Below are 17,908 nucleotides of genomic sequence, written 5' to 3' on the forward strand. Positions count from 1 at the left end.
TGTTAAAAGTTCAGTTACTTTTAAAATAATTGTTCATTTTAGCAGTAAATATATACATGAACTGTACGGTGAACGGTCAGGAGTTTATCTAGTTGGCGTCAATGACTTCAGTAGGGGCAGTTATCCACAATAGATGAGGGCGCTAATTAGAATGGGGGCGCTTATTGGGGGCGCCTATTGGAATAGGGGCGCTTATTTACAAAAACACATTCGAAGGGGGGCGCTTATTCGAAAGGGGGCGCTTATTGGATTAGGAGGGCGCTAAATCGAATCATTACGGTATAGTTACTTTTATTAGATACTGTAAAATTCTGAAAATACTCCCCCCCCTGCAGAAAAAAATAAAAATAATAAGTCTGTAACTTGTGTAAGCCCTTCGAAATATAAGCCCATGAGAGTCTATTTGGTTATGTTTCAATACGGTCATTGTAAAACGCAGACTGCGGACTGCAGGCTGCTGTCCAGGGGTAAAATGCGGACTGACCTGATGAAGTAACGAAATAATGAGTCAAACTGACAAAGCCATTTCACCCCACCAGCTCCAAAGTTTGAAGGAAGTATGTCAATGAGCGATCATGAAAATGAGCTGGTGATAAACAGATCTTATGCTGACACAAATTTGATCAAATTGATACAGCAAAGGAATTTTAAAGATTTCTGTGACACTTGAACTTCAATTCAATTTCAAGTCTTCTGTGTTTGTAAACCAGATGATACTGAAAGGTTTACAGATTTTTTTAAAAAAAATAATTTTATATGAAGCCAACACAGCCAGATGACATGTTTATGGCTGGCTATTTAAATAAAAATAAATTAAAGTTTCATTTTTATGGTGTGTTATTGAGATGGTTAGCAAAACAATTTTAGGTTTGAGTTGGCAGGAGATTAAGAAAAACAAGAGCTCTTAGAGCTTAAAACTGCGCTGGTCAAGTGACCACTTTAGGGGAGCCATGTGGAGGGAACAAAAAATTCAACCCCCCCCCCCCACTTATCCCCTCCACCTGCGTCAAACAGTGTTGCGACTGACAAATAAAATGGTAAGAAAACACGCTGTGTGACATTTCATGGTTGACTAGGTCCATCTGCAATTAATTATTTTTCTTATATGCTAATGCTGGCCAAATTTAATTTCCATGATCCTGGTCCATGAAGCCAAAATATCTATTAATCAGCATTCAGTGTTGTATAGAATTTCTGTTTGAACATTGAATAACTCGCTCCAAAAAATGGAATATTGAAGCAAATAATGAGAAGAACACTTGAGCTGGTTTGAGCTTAGTGGAAATTCCCCGGGGAATTAATTTACCAATGACACAAACTTTGCATGTCAGACTTCTGAATTTATCCTCTTGATGACCCAGCTTGTAAAATAGATAAAGCTTAAAAGCAAACATTTCACACTTAACATGCTTGGTTAAGTTCAAAGGATTTGTTAAGTTTCCTTTTGTAGCAGATGTATAGCTTTTAAAACATTGCGTGATTCTGGCCGATCGTCGTCAATAATGCCTTGTGAAAATGAAAACTTGTGCAACGCTAGCACATTCCACAACACAAACGTAATGGTGTTTAAATAAATGTAAATTCTGGCCCGCTAAAGCGTATTTTTCTTTCATTGCATGGAATTTTAGTAATTTCTTTGATTTAAACGCTTCAAAATCGCTTCAAAATCGAAAAGAAGACCAAAGTATAAGAAAATTGCCCATGTTACTGTTTTCTAGCTTCCAAACATTACGTGACTTAAAGTTTGACCGAGTGGAGGTTTGGGTCTGGTCACCGACAAAACTACTACAACGACGACGAAAAAAAATAAACCACGTGCAGAGCAAGAACTGCGCAGCGCAGTTAAAAATTGAGGTTTTGAGAAACTGGCATTCCACTGTACTTATTTAAAAATTTTCTAATCAGATGACAAAATCATCTGATTTGTCTTGTAATGCAAGATGGACATGTAGTACTTGTAATTGAATTCTTTTCTGTATGTAATCAAAAAAGAAACCTCAACCATTTATCAACCATTGCTTATAATTTTAAGCACTTTAAAGAAAAAAAAATATTTACAGAATTTTTATGGGTTTATACAAGTATTCCATGGTTAGGGACCAGGTTCATAATATTTGTTTGTTAAATTATTGGTTTTGCATTCATGTTGGCAGACATGGAGAACATGGGCCCCAAGACCATCAACCAATAAACCGTCAAACCTGGACCATGTATCAAGGACAGGATCAATGGCTAAGGACCAAGCATCAATGACCCAGGATTATGGACATAAGACAGCTGAGGACCAAGGACAGGACCAAGGGAGGACCAAAGACCAAGGGTAGGACCAAGAACCAAGGACCAAGCTAGGGAGGACTGCAAGACTGAGGACTGAAGACAGTAGACAGCAGATGGACCGCAAGCCTAGGATATTCAAGAACTTACACTTTAGCTGGAATGTAAATAATATTTTTTTATATGTTGGAATAATACAGGTACTGTGTTTATAGACTGATCATTGGCAAGTGTTTACCATGAGGTCACATACTAAATTATTCTGCATGTCTTCATTTTTAACAAAATTGCTATTAACATCTCGGTGATGCTATTTGCACCAAAATAGACCAAACATTTCTTGATGACTCATGGTAAACATTTGCTTTACAATGTTTATATTTATTGTTTATTGCTGAGTTACATGTGCACAAAGTGATACAGATTCTACAGTCCTTGCAGTTGTTAGTTGGGTAATTTCAAATTGTAGAAAAACGATTGTGTCTTGGGTACAAGCTATTCACTGGGTTCTCTGAACAAAACTTTATTTTGGTTTGTCAATTTATCATTTGTGAATCAATCAATCAATCAAACAAAAAACAAACAAACAATTAATCAATCAGTCAATTAAACAGTCAATCAATCAGTCAATCAATTAATGAATCATTCAATTAAATAAACAACAAACCAACCAACCAACCAATCAATCAATCATCAACCAATCAACCAACCAACCAACTAATCAATCAATCAATCAATCAATTGATCAAAAAATCAATCAATCAGTCAAAAAATCAATCAATCAATTATCAACCAATCAACCAACCAACTAATCAATCATTCAATCAATCAATCAATCAATCAATCAAATAATCAAACAATCATCAACCAATTAACCAACCAATCAGTCATCAACCAACCAATCAACCAACCAACATATCAATCAGTCAGTCAATCATCAATCAATCAATCAATCAATCAATCAATCAATCTTTTCATTAACTAATCAATCAATTCATCAATAATTATAATTAATCAAGAAAATAATCAATCACTGTCAATTAATCAATCAATCAAAAATACAATCAATTACCCAATCAATCATTAAACATTTATTTATCAATTATTTTTTTTAGCCATGGAGTAAGTCTAGAGCATTAAAATACAAAATCTCATAGCTTTGATGCACATGTAGCTGCTAAAATAAACAGAGTATTACACCGGCCGGTGTGTGGTGTGTGTGCCATTCATTTGCAAATAAGTGGCTTGCTTACATAATTTTATTAGCTACTTTTTAAAAGCAATCATCAATGAATTCAAATTAATTGAGACTCCTCTAAAATTAGTTTCATTTATTGAAAAACAAGATCCTACATTTGATTTTCTTTTATCAAAGTCTAAAACATGTAATTCAAATCCAAAGCAATGTACCGGTAAACATTAGGAGAAATGTAATCTTACTAATTGAAGCCACTTGTTTGCTTGTGAAAACTCAGTTCAAAACTTCATTTGTCTGACAAGTTTTCTATTGAACAGTTTCAAATTAGATTTAACTTACCACTTCCCTCTTAATTCAGGACTTCTTTCATATCATTTTTGCTATTTTACCACGGCAACCTTTAAATTTCAGAGTGAGGGGGGAAAAATATTTTTTTGTCTGTTCATTTGGCATATCAGATTGCCGGAATGCCAAGTATCTTGGTGTGCTAGGTAAAATGTTTCATGTTCTCATTTAAAAAAAAAATCCATTGCTGTTATCCAAATTACATTGCTTTTGGGAGAGAAGCTTCTCAATAGGAAACTTGTTTCTTTTATTAATATACTATTTTCTTTATTTTACAAGGTAAGATGCATTGTAGTTTCAATGTCCATCATGCTCTATTAGGCCTTTATTTTATCTTTTCACACCTTAAAAAGTAGCGTTCTCAGCCAATTTTACTCTAACAAATTACAACATTCTTGGGTAGGACGGTATTGGAATTCTTTTGATTTTTTTTTTACACTAGAAAAATTTTAGGGGCATTTTTCAGATTTCATCATAATAGCATGATGGCACTTGGGACTGCAATATTATTTTTTGCACCTTTGAACAAAGAAGACACCTTAAAACCTAGGGTTTTTTTTGCTACAAAACTATTCAAATTCAATTCAATTGTCTGACTAAGAAATTTTAATTCCGATCCAATTTTTAGAATTTTACACATTCAGTTTATTTGCTCTTGTACAAAATTTTTTATTTTTTTACACGATCAATTTCAAATGACAATTGTGAACCTTGCATATTTTTTGTCTTCTTTTGTTTAAAGGTGCCACAACAAGCTCATTAGCACAGAAAAAAAGCAATTCCTAATTAATCCAGTTACAAATAGGCAAAATATTTTATTTTCGTATTAAAGCACTTATAGCCTCCTACGCAGACATTCTTTTGGCTTGTCACGCTATCTGAGAAAGGGAAGATTGCGTGACGAGCCAGAAGGACGTCTGCGTAGGAGGCTAAAGCACTTTGGGTCGATCTTGGAATACACAAAACAATTCAGTGTGGGTTTAGAATAGTTCCTTTGGATCTACTGCGCCTTGCCACGATAGCCTTACATATAAGGGTCTCATTATTTTAGCGAGAAACTAAAGATGTATTTCTTTTTGTTAGGGTTTCGATGTAGTATTTTTAAGCTAGAGTCATAATCTTCTGCAATCTTAGGTATTGCCTTTTCAAGACACTTATAGAGTACAGAAGAATTTTAATTATAACTAATTATGCTAAGCTTCTCCAAAAAATGCAAGTTAAGTAGTCTTACTATTATATAAACATAATTAGAAATTAAGAACTATAGCTTAATAAGTCAGTCCAGGGGAAAACGTTTTGTTTTAGTTAAGTGGGGTAGGCATTTTTCTGTTCTCACTGTGCTAATGAGCTTGTTTAATTTCTCTTTGTGGATTTTATATTTTCCACTGAACTTGGTATATTTTAGATTATTTTCAGGAACTGAGATGGCCCACACACCCGCACACATTACAAATGGTCAGATTTTCATCTGGCCGATCAACGTCCCTGCAGGGTTGTGGAAACTCTTGCTCAGAGCTGGGTGTTTCTGACGTTCCTCTGCAATATTCCAACTGAGAAATCCTGGTGAGTTTATCTGATCCGTTCATTTTTGATGGAGGCACTTGGACACTTTGATGATTTGGTCGTTTGCTGTCAAGTGGAGGAGGCATCGTGAGGGGAGGTGAGAGTTTGCTTTTCATGTCTTTTCGGCTTTGCTTTAACTACGTCAGAATACCACACCTTTATTCCAATTGGCTTTCAAAGATGTTTGGCTTCAATCGATGCATCTGGAAATCTTCTGTTGTTGAGGACGTAAAACAGTAGTGCTTTAGTGCAGGTGTTGGGCGGTACATTTCCTGGATGTTGGGGTTAGTTTAGAACAAAGAATGCCACTTATCTGGCTTGACTGGAATTTTACAAGCGACACTAGATTGAGCTGATAGTCATCTGGGATTCTTCTGAACGAGCTGATACCTGTTTAGGGATTTTCTTTCTTTAAACTTTAAACATATTTTTCCTTTTAGTTTTCTAAAACCAAAACAAATTAAGAATCAAATAAATATATATTAAGATAGTCAAATTAACTAGTAAAATTAACTTTAGAAATAAGTTAGAATTCTAATGAAGTCTTCCTTGAAGGCGTTACTTGAGTTGTCACGTAACGCTTCGCTCTAGGAGTGTTGCGTGACGACCCAAGTAACGCCTGCAAAGAAGGCTTCTTTAGTAAACATTCCAGAAATTTGATCTCATTTATTAAATATTTATTTCCATTTTCTATAATCAAATTTCGAAAAGTAGGCCAATTGTTAATCCTGACTTCCAAAACTTTAAACTAAAGCTAGAATACTTTTTTCTACAACTAGATATATAATTCGATTTTCTTATTTCTTAGGCCAATTGTTCGTTTTTGCCTTCCAAAACTAAACTTAACCTAGAAAACTTTAATTTGTAACCAAATAATTATATAATTCGATTTTGAATTTGTAGGCCAATTGTTTATATTGTCTACCAAAACTTTCAATTAAGCCTCTATTTTATAGCCAACTATATGTTCAATTTGTCATAGGCCAATTGTTCATCTTGAATTCCAAAACAAAACTAAACCTAGAAAACGTTAATTTGTAACCAAATATATAATTCGATTTTGAATTCATAAGCCAATTGTTTATATTGTCTTCCAAAACTTTCAATTACGCCTCTATTTTATAGCCAAATATATGTTTAATTTATTTTTCATAAGCCAATTGTTCATCTTGAATTCCAAAACAAAACTAAACCTAACCCTTGATTAACTTCGTTGCCATCTTCGGGGACCCAGCGGCAGTTAATCGTGGCAAGACGAAGTTACCCGAGCGGGAAAATCGGCGCGACGCGTCGCATCGATTTTGTCGCCCGGTTATCTTCGTCTCTCCCGATTAACTTCCCTTGGGTCCCCGAGGATGCTTCGTGTTCAATGCTATTCAAAACCAAAATTGACAATTACAATAAAACAAGAACTTTAAAATTCCACCGTGTTTGCATCTAAAGGCGATTCAAATTCTGAATATTTAATTAAGACTTGCTCTCAAATTATCTACTTGAAAACTGCGCGCAAAACATTTTACCGCGATTTCTTTCGAAAAATACTTCGATTCTTATATGCAGCAGATGCTGCAAATATTTAATTTTAAAGAAAATCTTCTCTAATTGAAACAGCTAATATCAAAACAAGCTTTATGCAATTCTAGGTGACGCAAACAATCGGCCGCTTGCTTTTGAATTATTTTTAACTTTACCAAAACATCTTAGGTTTAAACCTTAAATCATTCGCCTTAAATATCACAAAATGGCTTTTATTTCTCTTTAAATATAAGCGATAGAAAACTCCTAAACTTGTATCAGCTCTGACAGGAGGGTTTCAAATGACTTGCGTTCTTTTGGTGAAGTTTGTGGGATGACAGTCGGCAGGAGGTTTGGTCGGGGAGTCAGATTAGCGGTTTTCTGCGTTCAATTCTTTTCCTGACATCCATGGAAATGTACTGAACATGATTTGTATTTTAGCACTTCAGTTTTTTTCTGGTCCTTCCGACGGAAATTTCAAGATACATTTGTTGAAAACACGCATCTTAAATTTTATTATTTCGGCATTAATTTTTTGGCAGGCACATTATTTACGGCTCTGAAAACTAATGAATATTCCAATTCAAATGGTGTGGTATTATGACGTAGTTGAGTGAATCCGAGGAGACATGGGGAGCAAACTCTCGCCTCCCCTCATTATGCCATCTCCACTTGGGAGCAAACGGCCATATCATTTAAGTGCGTCAAGTGTCGCCATCAAAGATGGCGGATCTGATTAACAAACCAGGATTTCAAAGTTGGAATATTAAAGAGGAACAGAAGAAACACTTTAGCTCAGAGCAGAGTGAAAACAACCCGACAAGCAGGGACAAGATCGGCTAGATTTTTTTTTTTTTTAACATAATAAAACGCAAATAAAGAGACAAAGAGGCAGTTTTTGTGTTGTCGTTATTACAAGCAATCCACCATAAATAACCAGGTAAACACTTGTGTTCATGACTAAGTCCCGCTATACAGTGTAATCTGTCACGCAACTTGTCCCGCAATCTTCTCGAAAAACGGCGTGACAAGTCATAAAACATTGTAACATTGTGCCGCGTAACACACCGCGCAAAGTTCAAAACCTTTGCAAAACAAGACACTTCAACGGTTGCGGAAAGTAGAACAAATTTCCGACTTTCCCCAACCGCTGTAGCGAACTGTCTCGCAAGAATTTCGTCCATCACACGGTATACTTCACGACACAATGTTTCACGCAACGCACTTGTCACGCCACCTTTGAGAATATTGCGAGAATAGTTGCATGAAAGATTACGAAGTATAACAGGATCTCAAACCAAGTTCTGCTTTTACGAAAAAACACTACTAAAATAAACAATGTCTGCCCTAAAACACTCTCTTTACCTCCACCGCCTTTTTGGCTGTAGTATTCGCAAGTTACAAACTATACTTTGTTGCTCAAGAGGTCAAGTTTTCAAATAACTTTCCCTTATCATACTCAAATTTTGCGAAGTTAATCTGTAACACAACGCCATTAGATAAGCGTGACGCAAGACTGTTCCTCTTCGACTGTCACGCTTTATTTTGGCTGAGTATACAAATCAAGACAATTGATAGGCGTAAAAGGCGTAATATCGTGAACTCTAAACAGATTTCGTCACTTTCATCAAGGCTGCACTAAAAATAGGAGTTGCAATTTGAAGATGCGAAAATAAAAGCAAAGTCAATATGTGCTGACGAAACAGGAAATAAACTTTACTCCGCGCGTTTTGCGGAATTGCGCCTTGTAGCTCATTGTTAATTTTTGAAAATTGACAAAAACCTTGGCGACAAGATGCCAGCGTGGAATGAAATGCTTGTTCAACAAAAAGCGCGCCACAAGTAAATAGCTTAATAGTGGTATAGCTTGCTATCTGACAATGGGAATTCTGTTTGATGTTTAAAGGTTTGCCTCGGAAAAAAAAATCCCAGAAAAAGAATGTCCAAGCGGCTGAGCAACTAAGCACATTTTGTACTTAACAAATACAGCAATGAACTTGAGGTATTAAACACAAAGACGCACTACAAATGAGATTATAAAAAGACCGACTCGAGAATAAATTAAAATTTTTACGCAATACTTTGTTTATAATCTTAAATTTGCAAAGATTTTTTTTTAATTTTACAGTATTTACAGACAATTTGCAAATATGAATTTGAGAATGGATTTTATCCAAGTATACAGAAGGCTACACCCGTTTTTAATGCATCTTTGTATTTGAGGTGTTTCCTATAAACAGACATTGTTTTTCAGCAATTATTTCCTTGTTACCTTATCAAAGACTGTACAGTGGCCCATATTCATCCAATGAGAGTTAGACTTAAAATTCAACCGAAATAGAGTAGAAAGTTTTTCTTGGACTTGTCGGGAGTTCCAGACAATAAATGATAATTTTTAGCCAAATTTAGTTGACACAATTTAGTGACAATTTTAAATCACATTCTTTGTACACTTATCCCTTTAGCAAAAGTGAGACGAAGTAATGAGAATATGGAATAAATCAAAATAGTAATCTTTTGAGCGACAATGGACATTAGTAAAGATTAAACCATGGATATTCACTTTTTCAATGAAGTTTTTGGACATTTTACATTAATAGATTTGGAATTCCCCATATAAAATTTAATTGAGAAATAAAAACTAAATCTCTTTGATGTATTGTAAATTGAATGTAAATTGAAAATTTTGAATTTATAGCATAACGATTAAATAGCACAGTGAAATCATCAATTTTAATTTTTGTTTTTTGTTGATTATTATTTTTATAAATCAACATTGTTAAAGTAATGAGAATTTAGTAAAAATAAAACTAAATCTTTTAGCTGGAGCTGTTTGGCATTCATCTTTTTTTTACAGCTTTGGAGCTCCCCATGTATAAAACATTTGAATAGTCAGCCTGAGTGGAATCGCCATTTTATTTTCTTTCTTCATAAATATTCAATTCGGTGCTTCCAAATTGTGCCACTGAAAAAGGTTAGCCCAATGAACAAAAACAAAATTTTTTCTATGTTTTGATTAAACATCCCTAATTTGAAGTTTGCAATGCTCAGAAATTACTTCTCAAATTTGTGGTCCTTTAGCAAAATTTCAAAACTGATCTTTTTGCAACTCAAGCTGAAGGGATAAGTGTTTTAAATTTCTTAAAAGAATTTAGAAGTCATATTAATATTTCTTACACATGGGCCACTGTATAGTACGGTTACTACAAGTACCACAGACATGCATGTACATAGCCAAGCAGAAGTCAAGTTTAAATTATATCAAAAACAAATGACAAAACTAATCAACTTGTCTTGGAAAGTGGATAACACTTTTGAGAAACGTGAAGTTTAGAAATTATAGGAAAGAAAAAAATGTGTTAATAAGCAAAAAATAATTTGATGCAAGTCACAGAATTAGTACAACAGGTTTTTCAGAAGGTATCTGATTCAGTTAACTCATCAATTTTATTATGGTTGTCAAGAACAGTCACAAAATTATAATTGGTCACTAAAATACTTTGATAAGAAGTCATAAAAAAATCACTTGCTAATTGATAAGTAGTCATAAATAAGCCAGTTGCTTGATTTATCATATTATAAAATTTGCCACTTGAAATTAAATAAGTCCTTGACTTTCTTGGCATTTAGTTTATAAATACATTGATTTCAACATTGTTTATGGTGGTCTGAGCTGCAGAGTTTTCATTCAGCAATTCGCCTAATTCAAAAGACCACAAAAAAAGGTGTGTTGTTGTTTGGTGGTTTTGAAATGATTAATAAAAGGACAATACTTTTTCGATGTTACTTTGTTTAAAAAAATATATTTTCTTTTCCAAATGATTAGTGAACTGCAGTAGGTTGTTCAAAATATTAATAATATGAAATAAGAATAACTACAAGCAACATTTTGTCTAACTTATTTTTAAAAATGTTTTTTAAACCAGAATATTACTGCATTTCCTCAATTTAGCCCCCTTTCTCTATTAAAGCCCACACCATGCCCCACACCCCACCCATTTATTACTACCTTTAGACGTGCTATACAGAGACCCAATCTCCTTCAGGAATTTCAGTCCAAATGGCAGGGGATTTTGGCGATTGTGAACACAATCAAGAAAAAATGCACAAATTATACTCCTAATTTTAATTTTGGATCTGTGAAAATTGCAGTGTCAATGGGAGTAGTGGGGGATTGTTTTGACAGTGAATTCCAGTAAAAAACTTTCATTATAAAATGCTAACAAGCTGACCAATCTATTAAGCCCAGCCCACCCCCCCCCCCACCCCTTTCTTCATGCCACTCTACTTTTCATCTGTTAAATGTCAATTCTTGTTTTGATTTAAAGGGAAGAGGATTATGTCGATGGTGAATGGTAATTAGCAGTATTTTACACAAAACTAAAGAAGAACCCCTTTCAGGCAGGGGCAGGGAAATTGGGCAGGGGAAAACAGGAAGAGACCTACGGGGGATAGGGGTACTGGTAATTAGTTCCTACCCCTTCTTTAGTGGTTCCTGGCTCTGTGCTCTTTCTTTAACAAAATTGAATGCAGTGATGTAATTTTTTTTTTTATTTCTCCCACTTGCCAGCACCTTCAGAGTCCCACATGTTACCCTCCCTTATCCCATCTGTAGGCTTCCCACCACCTTAACTCCCTGGTTCCTAGCCTTATCCCTTCACTTCTGAGGAATAAACATGTAAATCAGCCTTCTGTCCTCCCCACCCCTCATTAATGCGGGTTGTAGTGGGTTTTTGTGTGGTTTTAAAAGGGGGTTAAATTTAATATTTTTGGCGGCGGATTTTTAGCCCACCACCCTATCTATCATTTTTCACCTAGGGAAATTGCTTTCTTGGTTGGAATGGGTAGGGTGGGGGGGAGGGAGGGATTACGTCGAGAGTGAATATTGCCAGTTGTAACAATTCAGATCACAGAAAATTGATTTCAGACAAATCTTAAGGTAATTCCTCTACTTCCCAAAAAACTGATATCTTTTTTTTTTTTCATTTTAGGAACTTTCCAGACCTGATTTTGATCTGAATGGGGGAACAATTTAGTTGATATTAATCAGTATGTTTCACATGATTACAAAACTTTTACTGCCGGACATTAACTAACTCCCCCTTCCAATTGCACCCCTTGCCTAAACCTTTTTCTATTATTATATTGTAGGTATGCACCTCCATCTGAATGACCAAACATTAATAACAAGCCCCCACCCAAGAGGCTTGAACAGAGGAAATACAGTAATTTGTGTAACATAGAAAAAAAATTAATGTGTTATCCACTTTCTAAATAATTTCTTGAACCTATTTGCTTGTAAGTAAAAAAAAACTAATTTCAAGTAAGTATGTCTGTGGCCTTGCAATATGTAAAGCAGAACTTGGTTTACGTCATACAATGCAATGATCAATTCAAAACTTTCTTAACCTGGAAAAACCTGAGAAACTGCTGCTGGGGTTGGGGGAGACCAGTTTATTCTGCTCTATTCCAAGATGCCCAACCAAAGAAGTCTAATCTCACCACCCATGAAGTTTTAAAGAAAGTAATAACAATTTCCTGAGTTTTCCCTGATAATGATCACATAATAAGTTACTGACCACTATATGACTAAGTAAATTCGAATGATTTGAACCCAGGAGTATCAGTTGTTTGTCCATTGTGATCATCCAGACTAAAGCAGTCTAGAGAAAATTTGTTGTTGGTGACTTTCATTATATGCCAATGATCTGAGTGGAAGTCAGTGCCTTTGATGAAGGGTATTGGGATCAATAGTCGTTTCTGGGAAACTGCCCACCTACCCCTCCCCAAACCTAACATTTTGCCCAAAGAAAGAAGTAAGTGTTAATGTTAGGTTAGGGGAGGGGTAGGTAGGCAGTTTCCCAGAAACGACTATTGATCCGGGTATTGAAATTGGTATATAGTAGCTATTGTCAAGGGTAAATTTTGTTGATTTTGCTGGGGGCTCAATAGTTTGGTGTACATCTGTTGTTCTTGGGAATTTAAACATCATTAGATACATTGCCTATTCTTTTCAGTTGTCTAGAACCAAGTTATAATCTATAAAAGGAATCTTTCCTGTTTCTTTGTTTTTTAGAAAACATTTTCTGAAATGTCCCAGACTTAGGCAAGAAATTTAGAATTAGCCTGATGAGACAGTAAAATTCACTGACCTTGAAAAACATTTTCCCCTGACCCTTCCTGACCTGTGACAACCTGTTATTATAACGATGCAATTTTATATTCTCTTTTCTTTGAATTTAATGATTTGAACCACAAATCTCAGGGGGTACCCTGCAGGGGAATCCTAGGGGGACCTCCCCAGGGGAGCCAGGTTAAATTTTGATTTGATCAATGCATAACAACACAAGTGTTTACCTGGGTCCTGGATTGCAATAAAATCATCAATAAAGAATAAGCTTATGATATCCCCTTCTTGTCTTGTCCACAACTAGCCTGCCTTCACCTGTTAAAAGAAGGAACAGAAAAATTTAAACCAATTGATTCATGGCTACTGACAAACAGTACTGGTAGATTGACTCATGCGCAAGTAACATATGGCCCCGCTTGAAACATTGGTTTGTGCAAGACCCTCAATCCCAGAGTTTGAACTCCAAATAACTCCGTTGGAGGTTTTCTGGATTAAGATCGCTCGCCCTTCTGAAAATCCCAGTGTAGCTTCACACATTCCTATAAAACAGTTTGGCTTTTAAAAACTCCCCTTCCCTCTCAGAATTTCCAATGACTCTCATTTGAGTGGGTATGGATAGCTCCTACAACTGCACAATAAAATTATGTCAGAAGAATTATTCTTCTGACATAATTTTCTGTTTTTATAAAACCAAACATCTAATCTCAGTTGTCTTTTACCTGTAAGATAAATACAGCAATTCTGATATTTAAATTCCCAATCCCCTAACCTCACCCCCCCCCCCCCCACACTCACACACACACACACACACCCACACACACACACTTCACCCTCTATAGACCAATATGGCGGCCACAACACACCCGTTTCATACAGTATTAAAAAACTATCAAACATAGATGTTTAGCTATACCACATTCATTCCCACGACACTTCGTTGAAGTGAGTTTGGTTATACTTAAGACTCTACTAACTGCGAACCACTTAAGCTTAAGCTTACCTGCATTTCGAGTTGAATCGCGCGCCAACAGAACAGAGCTCGCTGACGTTCAGCTGCTCTTTATGCAGAAATCAGCGACATACTCCACCTGAAGATAAAATAAAGTTACGCAGTAATAAATATAAAATCATTTTATGACCAAAGAGTAACGACAGAACAAGGAAACACGCTAAATTAAGAACCTTTTTTCGCTTCATGTTTATCCCATTTTGCGCTTATTATTACCGTGGACGAACTGTTTTGGCAAAGAATTCTGGGAAGTTTCGCGCAGCTCGCGCGTTCACCACGCAAGTTTGACACTGCGAGTAGAAAGATTTCCGCCCACTTCAAGAATAACATATGTGAACATAATGACAACGAATATATCGATTTTTTTTCCGATCCGTAATCCGTAATATGGCTGGAGTTCGGTGTCTGGGGTCACTACTTAGTCCTTTTCGCGCCATGGGGCACGAAGAGACCAAATATCTGACAACTTACCTCGCGTGTTCCCTCATAGGTTCCTTCCTACGTCCCCCTTGCGTTCCCTGTGAGTTCACCGGGCGTTCCCGGTGCGTTGAATTGTCTCGTGCGTTTCCTCCGTTAAGTTCCCTCATATTGATCATTCATTATTCCATGCGTTTCTCTCGTACATTTTCTAGGCTTCTCGGTTCCCTCTGACTTTCCTCATTTATCGTAAACCTAAACCGCTCTGGCCACAACAATAACCTTAATCCTATAAACTACCCCTACCCCATGCGTTACCCCATGGGGTTCCGTGTTCACTTGTGTATTCCTAATCCCTGCGCGTCCCTTCCTGTTCTTCAACCCTTGCGATTTGTGTGTTTCATTACATTGTTTTCCCCGTTTTCGCGCGTCTCGTCGTTTCTCTAGCCTGATGCACGCAGGCTATCGTTCCTGATGGAACTGAAGGAGCGTGAACTATTCCCTTTCACGTTCCCCTTGTGGGATCCCTCGCTTGTTCCCGGTTATTTCTCGTGTTGTCTCTTGCGTTTCCCCTGAGTTTCGCTTTGAATAACCACCAAAAAGTGTTCACATTTTTCCATGTAATATAATGGTTAGGTAACATTATCCGTAAATTTCATTTGTTGTAAATCTTCTGGTGCAACTACTCTTTAAATGCCGCGGGCATGAGGCAGACTCCCGCAAAGAAATTTGATCGCACGGACTTCATATTAAAATGGCGGTCACCCCGGGGATACTGCCGCCATCTAGGATAGACCCCCCCCCCCTCCCTTCCCGCGGACTCATGACGTCGCAATTTTAACATGACGTCAAGCTGACTTGGAAACCTGGTCGGTCTTTGCACTCGCCACAGATTGGACAGCAAGGGACTGGGAGCAAGTACAGTAAACACCCAACAACTACAAGAAGAGTTATCTACAAAAATGTCACATTTTTATTCAGTATTCTTGTTACATGAGAACTCTGAAAAAATGCAGTTTATGATTCTCAAACGTTAGATACAACAAATCAAACTTTATAGTCCTTAAGCACAAGAAAGAAATATGAAATTAGAAGAATGACTGGAAACGCGAACGCTTAAAAATAACCCTAATTTGGTAAAAAAAGAAATGGCGGTTAAGCTAACAAGCCACTTATTCCCAGGGTGTTTCATCATCCCGTCCCAGGACCTGAAAACGAGGCCGACTTCATACCCGTGCTCTTCAAACCTTTTTTGATTGGCTGCTGCGTATCAAATTAACCACGTGGTTTTACGCCCAGCGAAATCTATTTTTCATTACAGTCGGGGGAACAAGTGCCAGTTGATGGAGACATCACTTCTCCGAAAAGTTACTGAGCCCGCGGTTTTCATCCCAGAGGTTGCTAAGCAACATGACGTATTTATACGCGCGACGACAAACGACGGCACGCGCGACAGCTTTCGGAATACTCGTGACCGTTCGCGCTAGTTCGCGGGAAATTGTTCGAGTGCTTCTACGAAGATTTGCCAAAACTGGCGCTTATTCCCCCGGCTGCATTAGGGCCAACCGCATAAAAACGTTGATTATTTTGTCGGCATGTACATAAGAAAGTTTGACTTAAAATACGGCTATAAACAAAACCAGAAACTTTATAAACCTGAACTTATATTAATTTATGAGAGTGTATAGAAATGAAGAAAAACCAAGAAAATCGTCTTCTTGTATAAACGTACTGCTATAAGAAATGTATATAGACTACACTAAAGGCCCGTTTACACAGGCGATTTTTGTCGTGCAACTCAATGCAACTTTTGTCGCGCCGAAGTTGCATCAAGTTTCGAACAGGTTCGAAACTCCTGCGACTTGCGGCGATTTTATCGCCGCTAGTTTTCACGCGTGCAAACTCGCGGCGATTTCATGGCGATTTTATCGCCGCGAAGTTGCATGAAATCGCCGCGATATCGCGGCGACTTGCTGCAACTTCGCCGCGACAAAAATTGCATTGAGTTGCGCGACAAAAATCGCCAGTGTAAACGGGCCTTAACAAGTCTCTACTTTCTAGGAGTTTGTAAAGGCCCGTTTACACTGGCGATTTTTGTCGCGCAACTCAATGCAATTTTTGTCGCGGCGAAGTTGCAGCAAGTCGCCGCGATATCGCGGCGATTTCATGCAACTTCGCGGCGATAAAATCGCCATGAAATCGCCGCGAGTTTGCACGCGTGAAAACTAGCGGCGATAAAATCGCCGCAAGTCGCAGGAGTTTCGAACCTGTTCGAAACTTGATGCAACTTCGGCGCGACAAAAGTTGCATTGAGTTGCACGACAAAAATCGCCTGTGTAAACGGGCCTTAAAAGAAGTGAAGAAGTCAAAAAAGGGTTGTGAATAGTCTGATAGACTATGAGCAGTTCAACGTTCCTATGTCCGTCGAGCGAGAGATGTAATCAAAATCTCTTCGAGATGTACCATCGCGGGAAGTGTTGACGCATTTGTATTTCCTTTAAACGACGTATTCATCGCCCACAGCGAAATGCTTTCCCTTGAGAGTTACAACAACTGACTGGTTGGTAGTAGGAGTGAATATAGCCCCGTCAAATACTCCTATTTGCCAATAGTCAGAAAAAATGGCTGCGTGAAACCTTGGGGCGAGATACGCGGATAATTCTCTTTTCTCGCGCGTCTATTTGCGCAGCTATTCTTTCCTCTTGGTTTCTTTGCTGCTTGCTCAACGGGCTTAGAGAAAACATGGACTATTGCTCATACACAGAACAGTAGTGAGTATGTTAAGATCAATTCGTAAAGTTTTAAAGAACCGAGGCAGGCGAGTAAGCTTCATAAATGCTTCAAAATACGTCAAGACACTAGGCTTATTAAATATAAAAACAGTTGCGTCTAACATGTACATTACTCCATAACGTAAATTGTAGAGCAGAGCTAGCAAAATTGAATTCATGTGTGTCAGTGAATGCCAAAAATAGAAAATTACGGTACACTTGAGGCTTGTTTTTAGGCCAGAGCTGGGTTGTTCGAAAGCCAATAAACACCAATCCAGGATTAAAAGTCGATTGAGGATTCAGTTTTGCGATTTGGATTTTGAGATTAGTCAACGTGAAAACTGGAGGACAAAAAATATAAACAGAAAACCGCACTGAAAAGTTAAAAAAAAACTGAAAAATTATCGGTAATCCTGGAATAGCTTAATCGTGCTTGAACAACGGTAAATACAACGGTAAATAACAGCATACTAGAGCACTGGTACCGAGAAAGTCACGTTTACCGTCGGCTTGAAAAGTTCAGGACTCCTTGTGCTACCTTGACTGCCGCTGACTTCAAAACGGTTACCGCAGGCTCAATATACGTTCCCAGAATCCATTGCAATAAGCCAGCTTATATCGTAGTTGTGCTGATGTAGTAACACGAACGGAACAAGGAACTTTCAACAAGTCAGGATTATGAACAG

General features: G+C 37.2%; 1 long non-coding RNA gene across 1 annotated transcript; it reads left to right on the forward strand.

The window, feature by feature from the left end:
- The first annotated feature begins 5,064 nt into the window (after window positions 1–5,064).
- On the forward strand, window positions 5,065–7,785 carry LOC144628423 (uncharacterized). The gene is made up of 2 exons (XR_013566249.1): window positions 5,065–6,188; window positions 6,363–7,785. It is a non-coding gene; the product is annotated as an uncharacterized LOC144628423 (long non-coding RNA).
- Window positions 7,786–17,908: the final 10,123 nt, after the last annotated feature.

The sequence above is a fragment of the Oculina patagonica genome, chromosome 10 (genome assembly GCF_052425735.1).
Source record: "Oculina patagonica isolate OP01 chromosome 10, crgOcupat, whole genome shotgun sequence".
Taxonomy (NCBI): Eukaryota; Metazoa; Cnidaria; class Anthozoa; order Scleractinia; family Oculinidae; genus Oculina; species Oculina patagonica.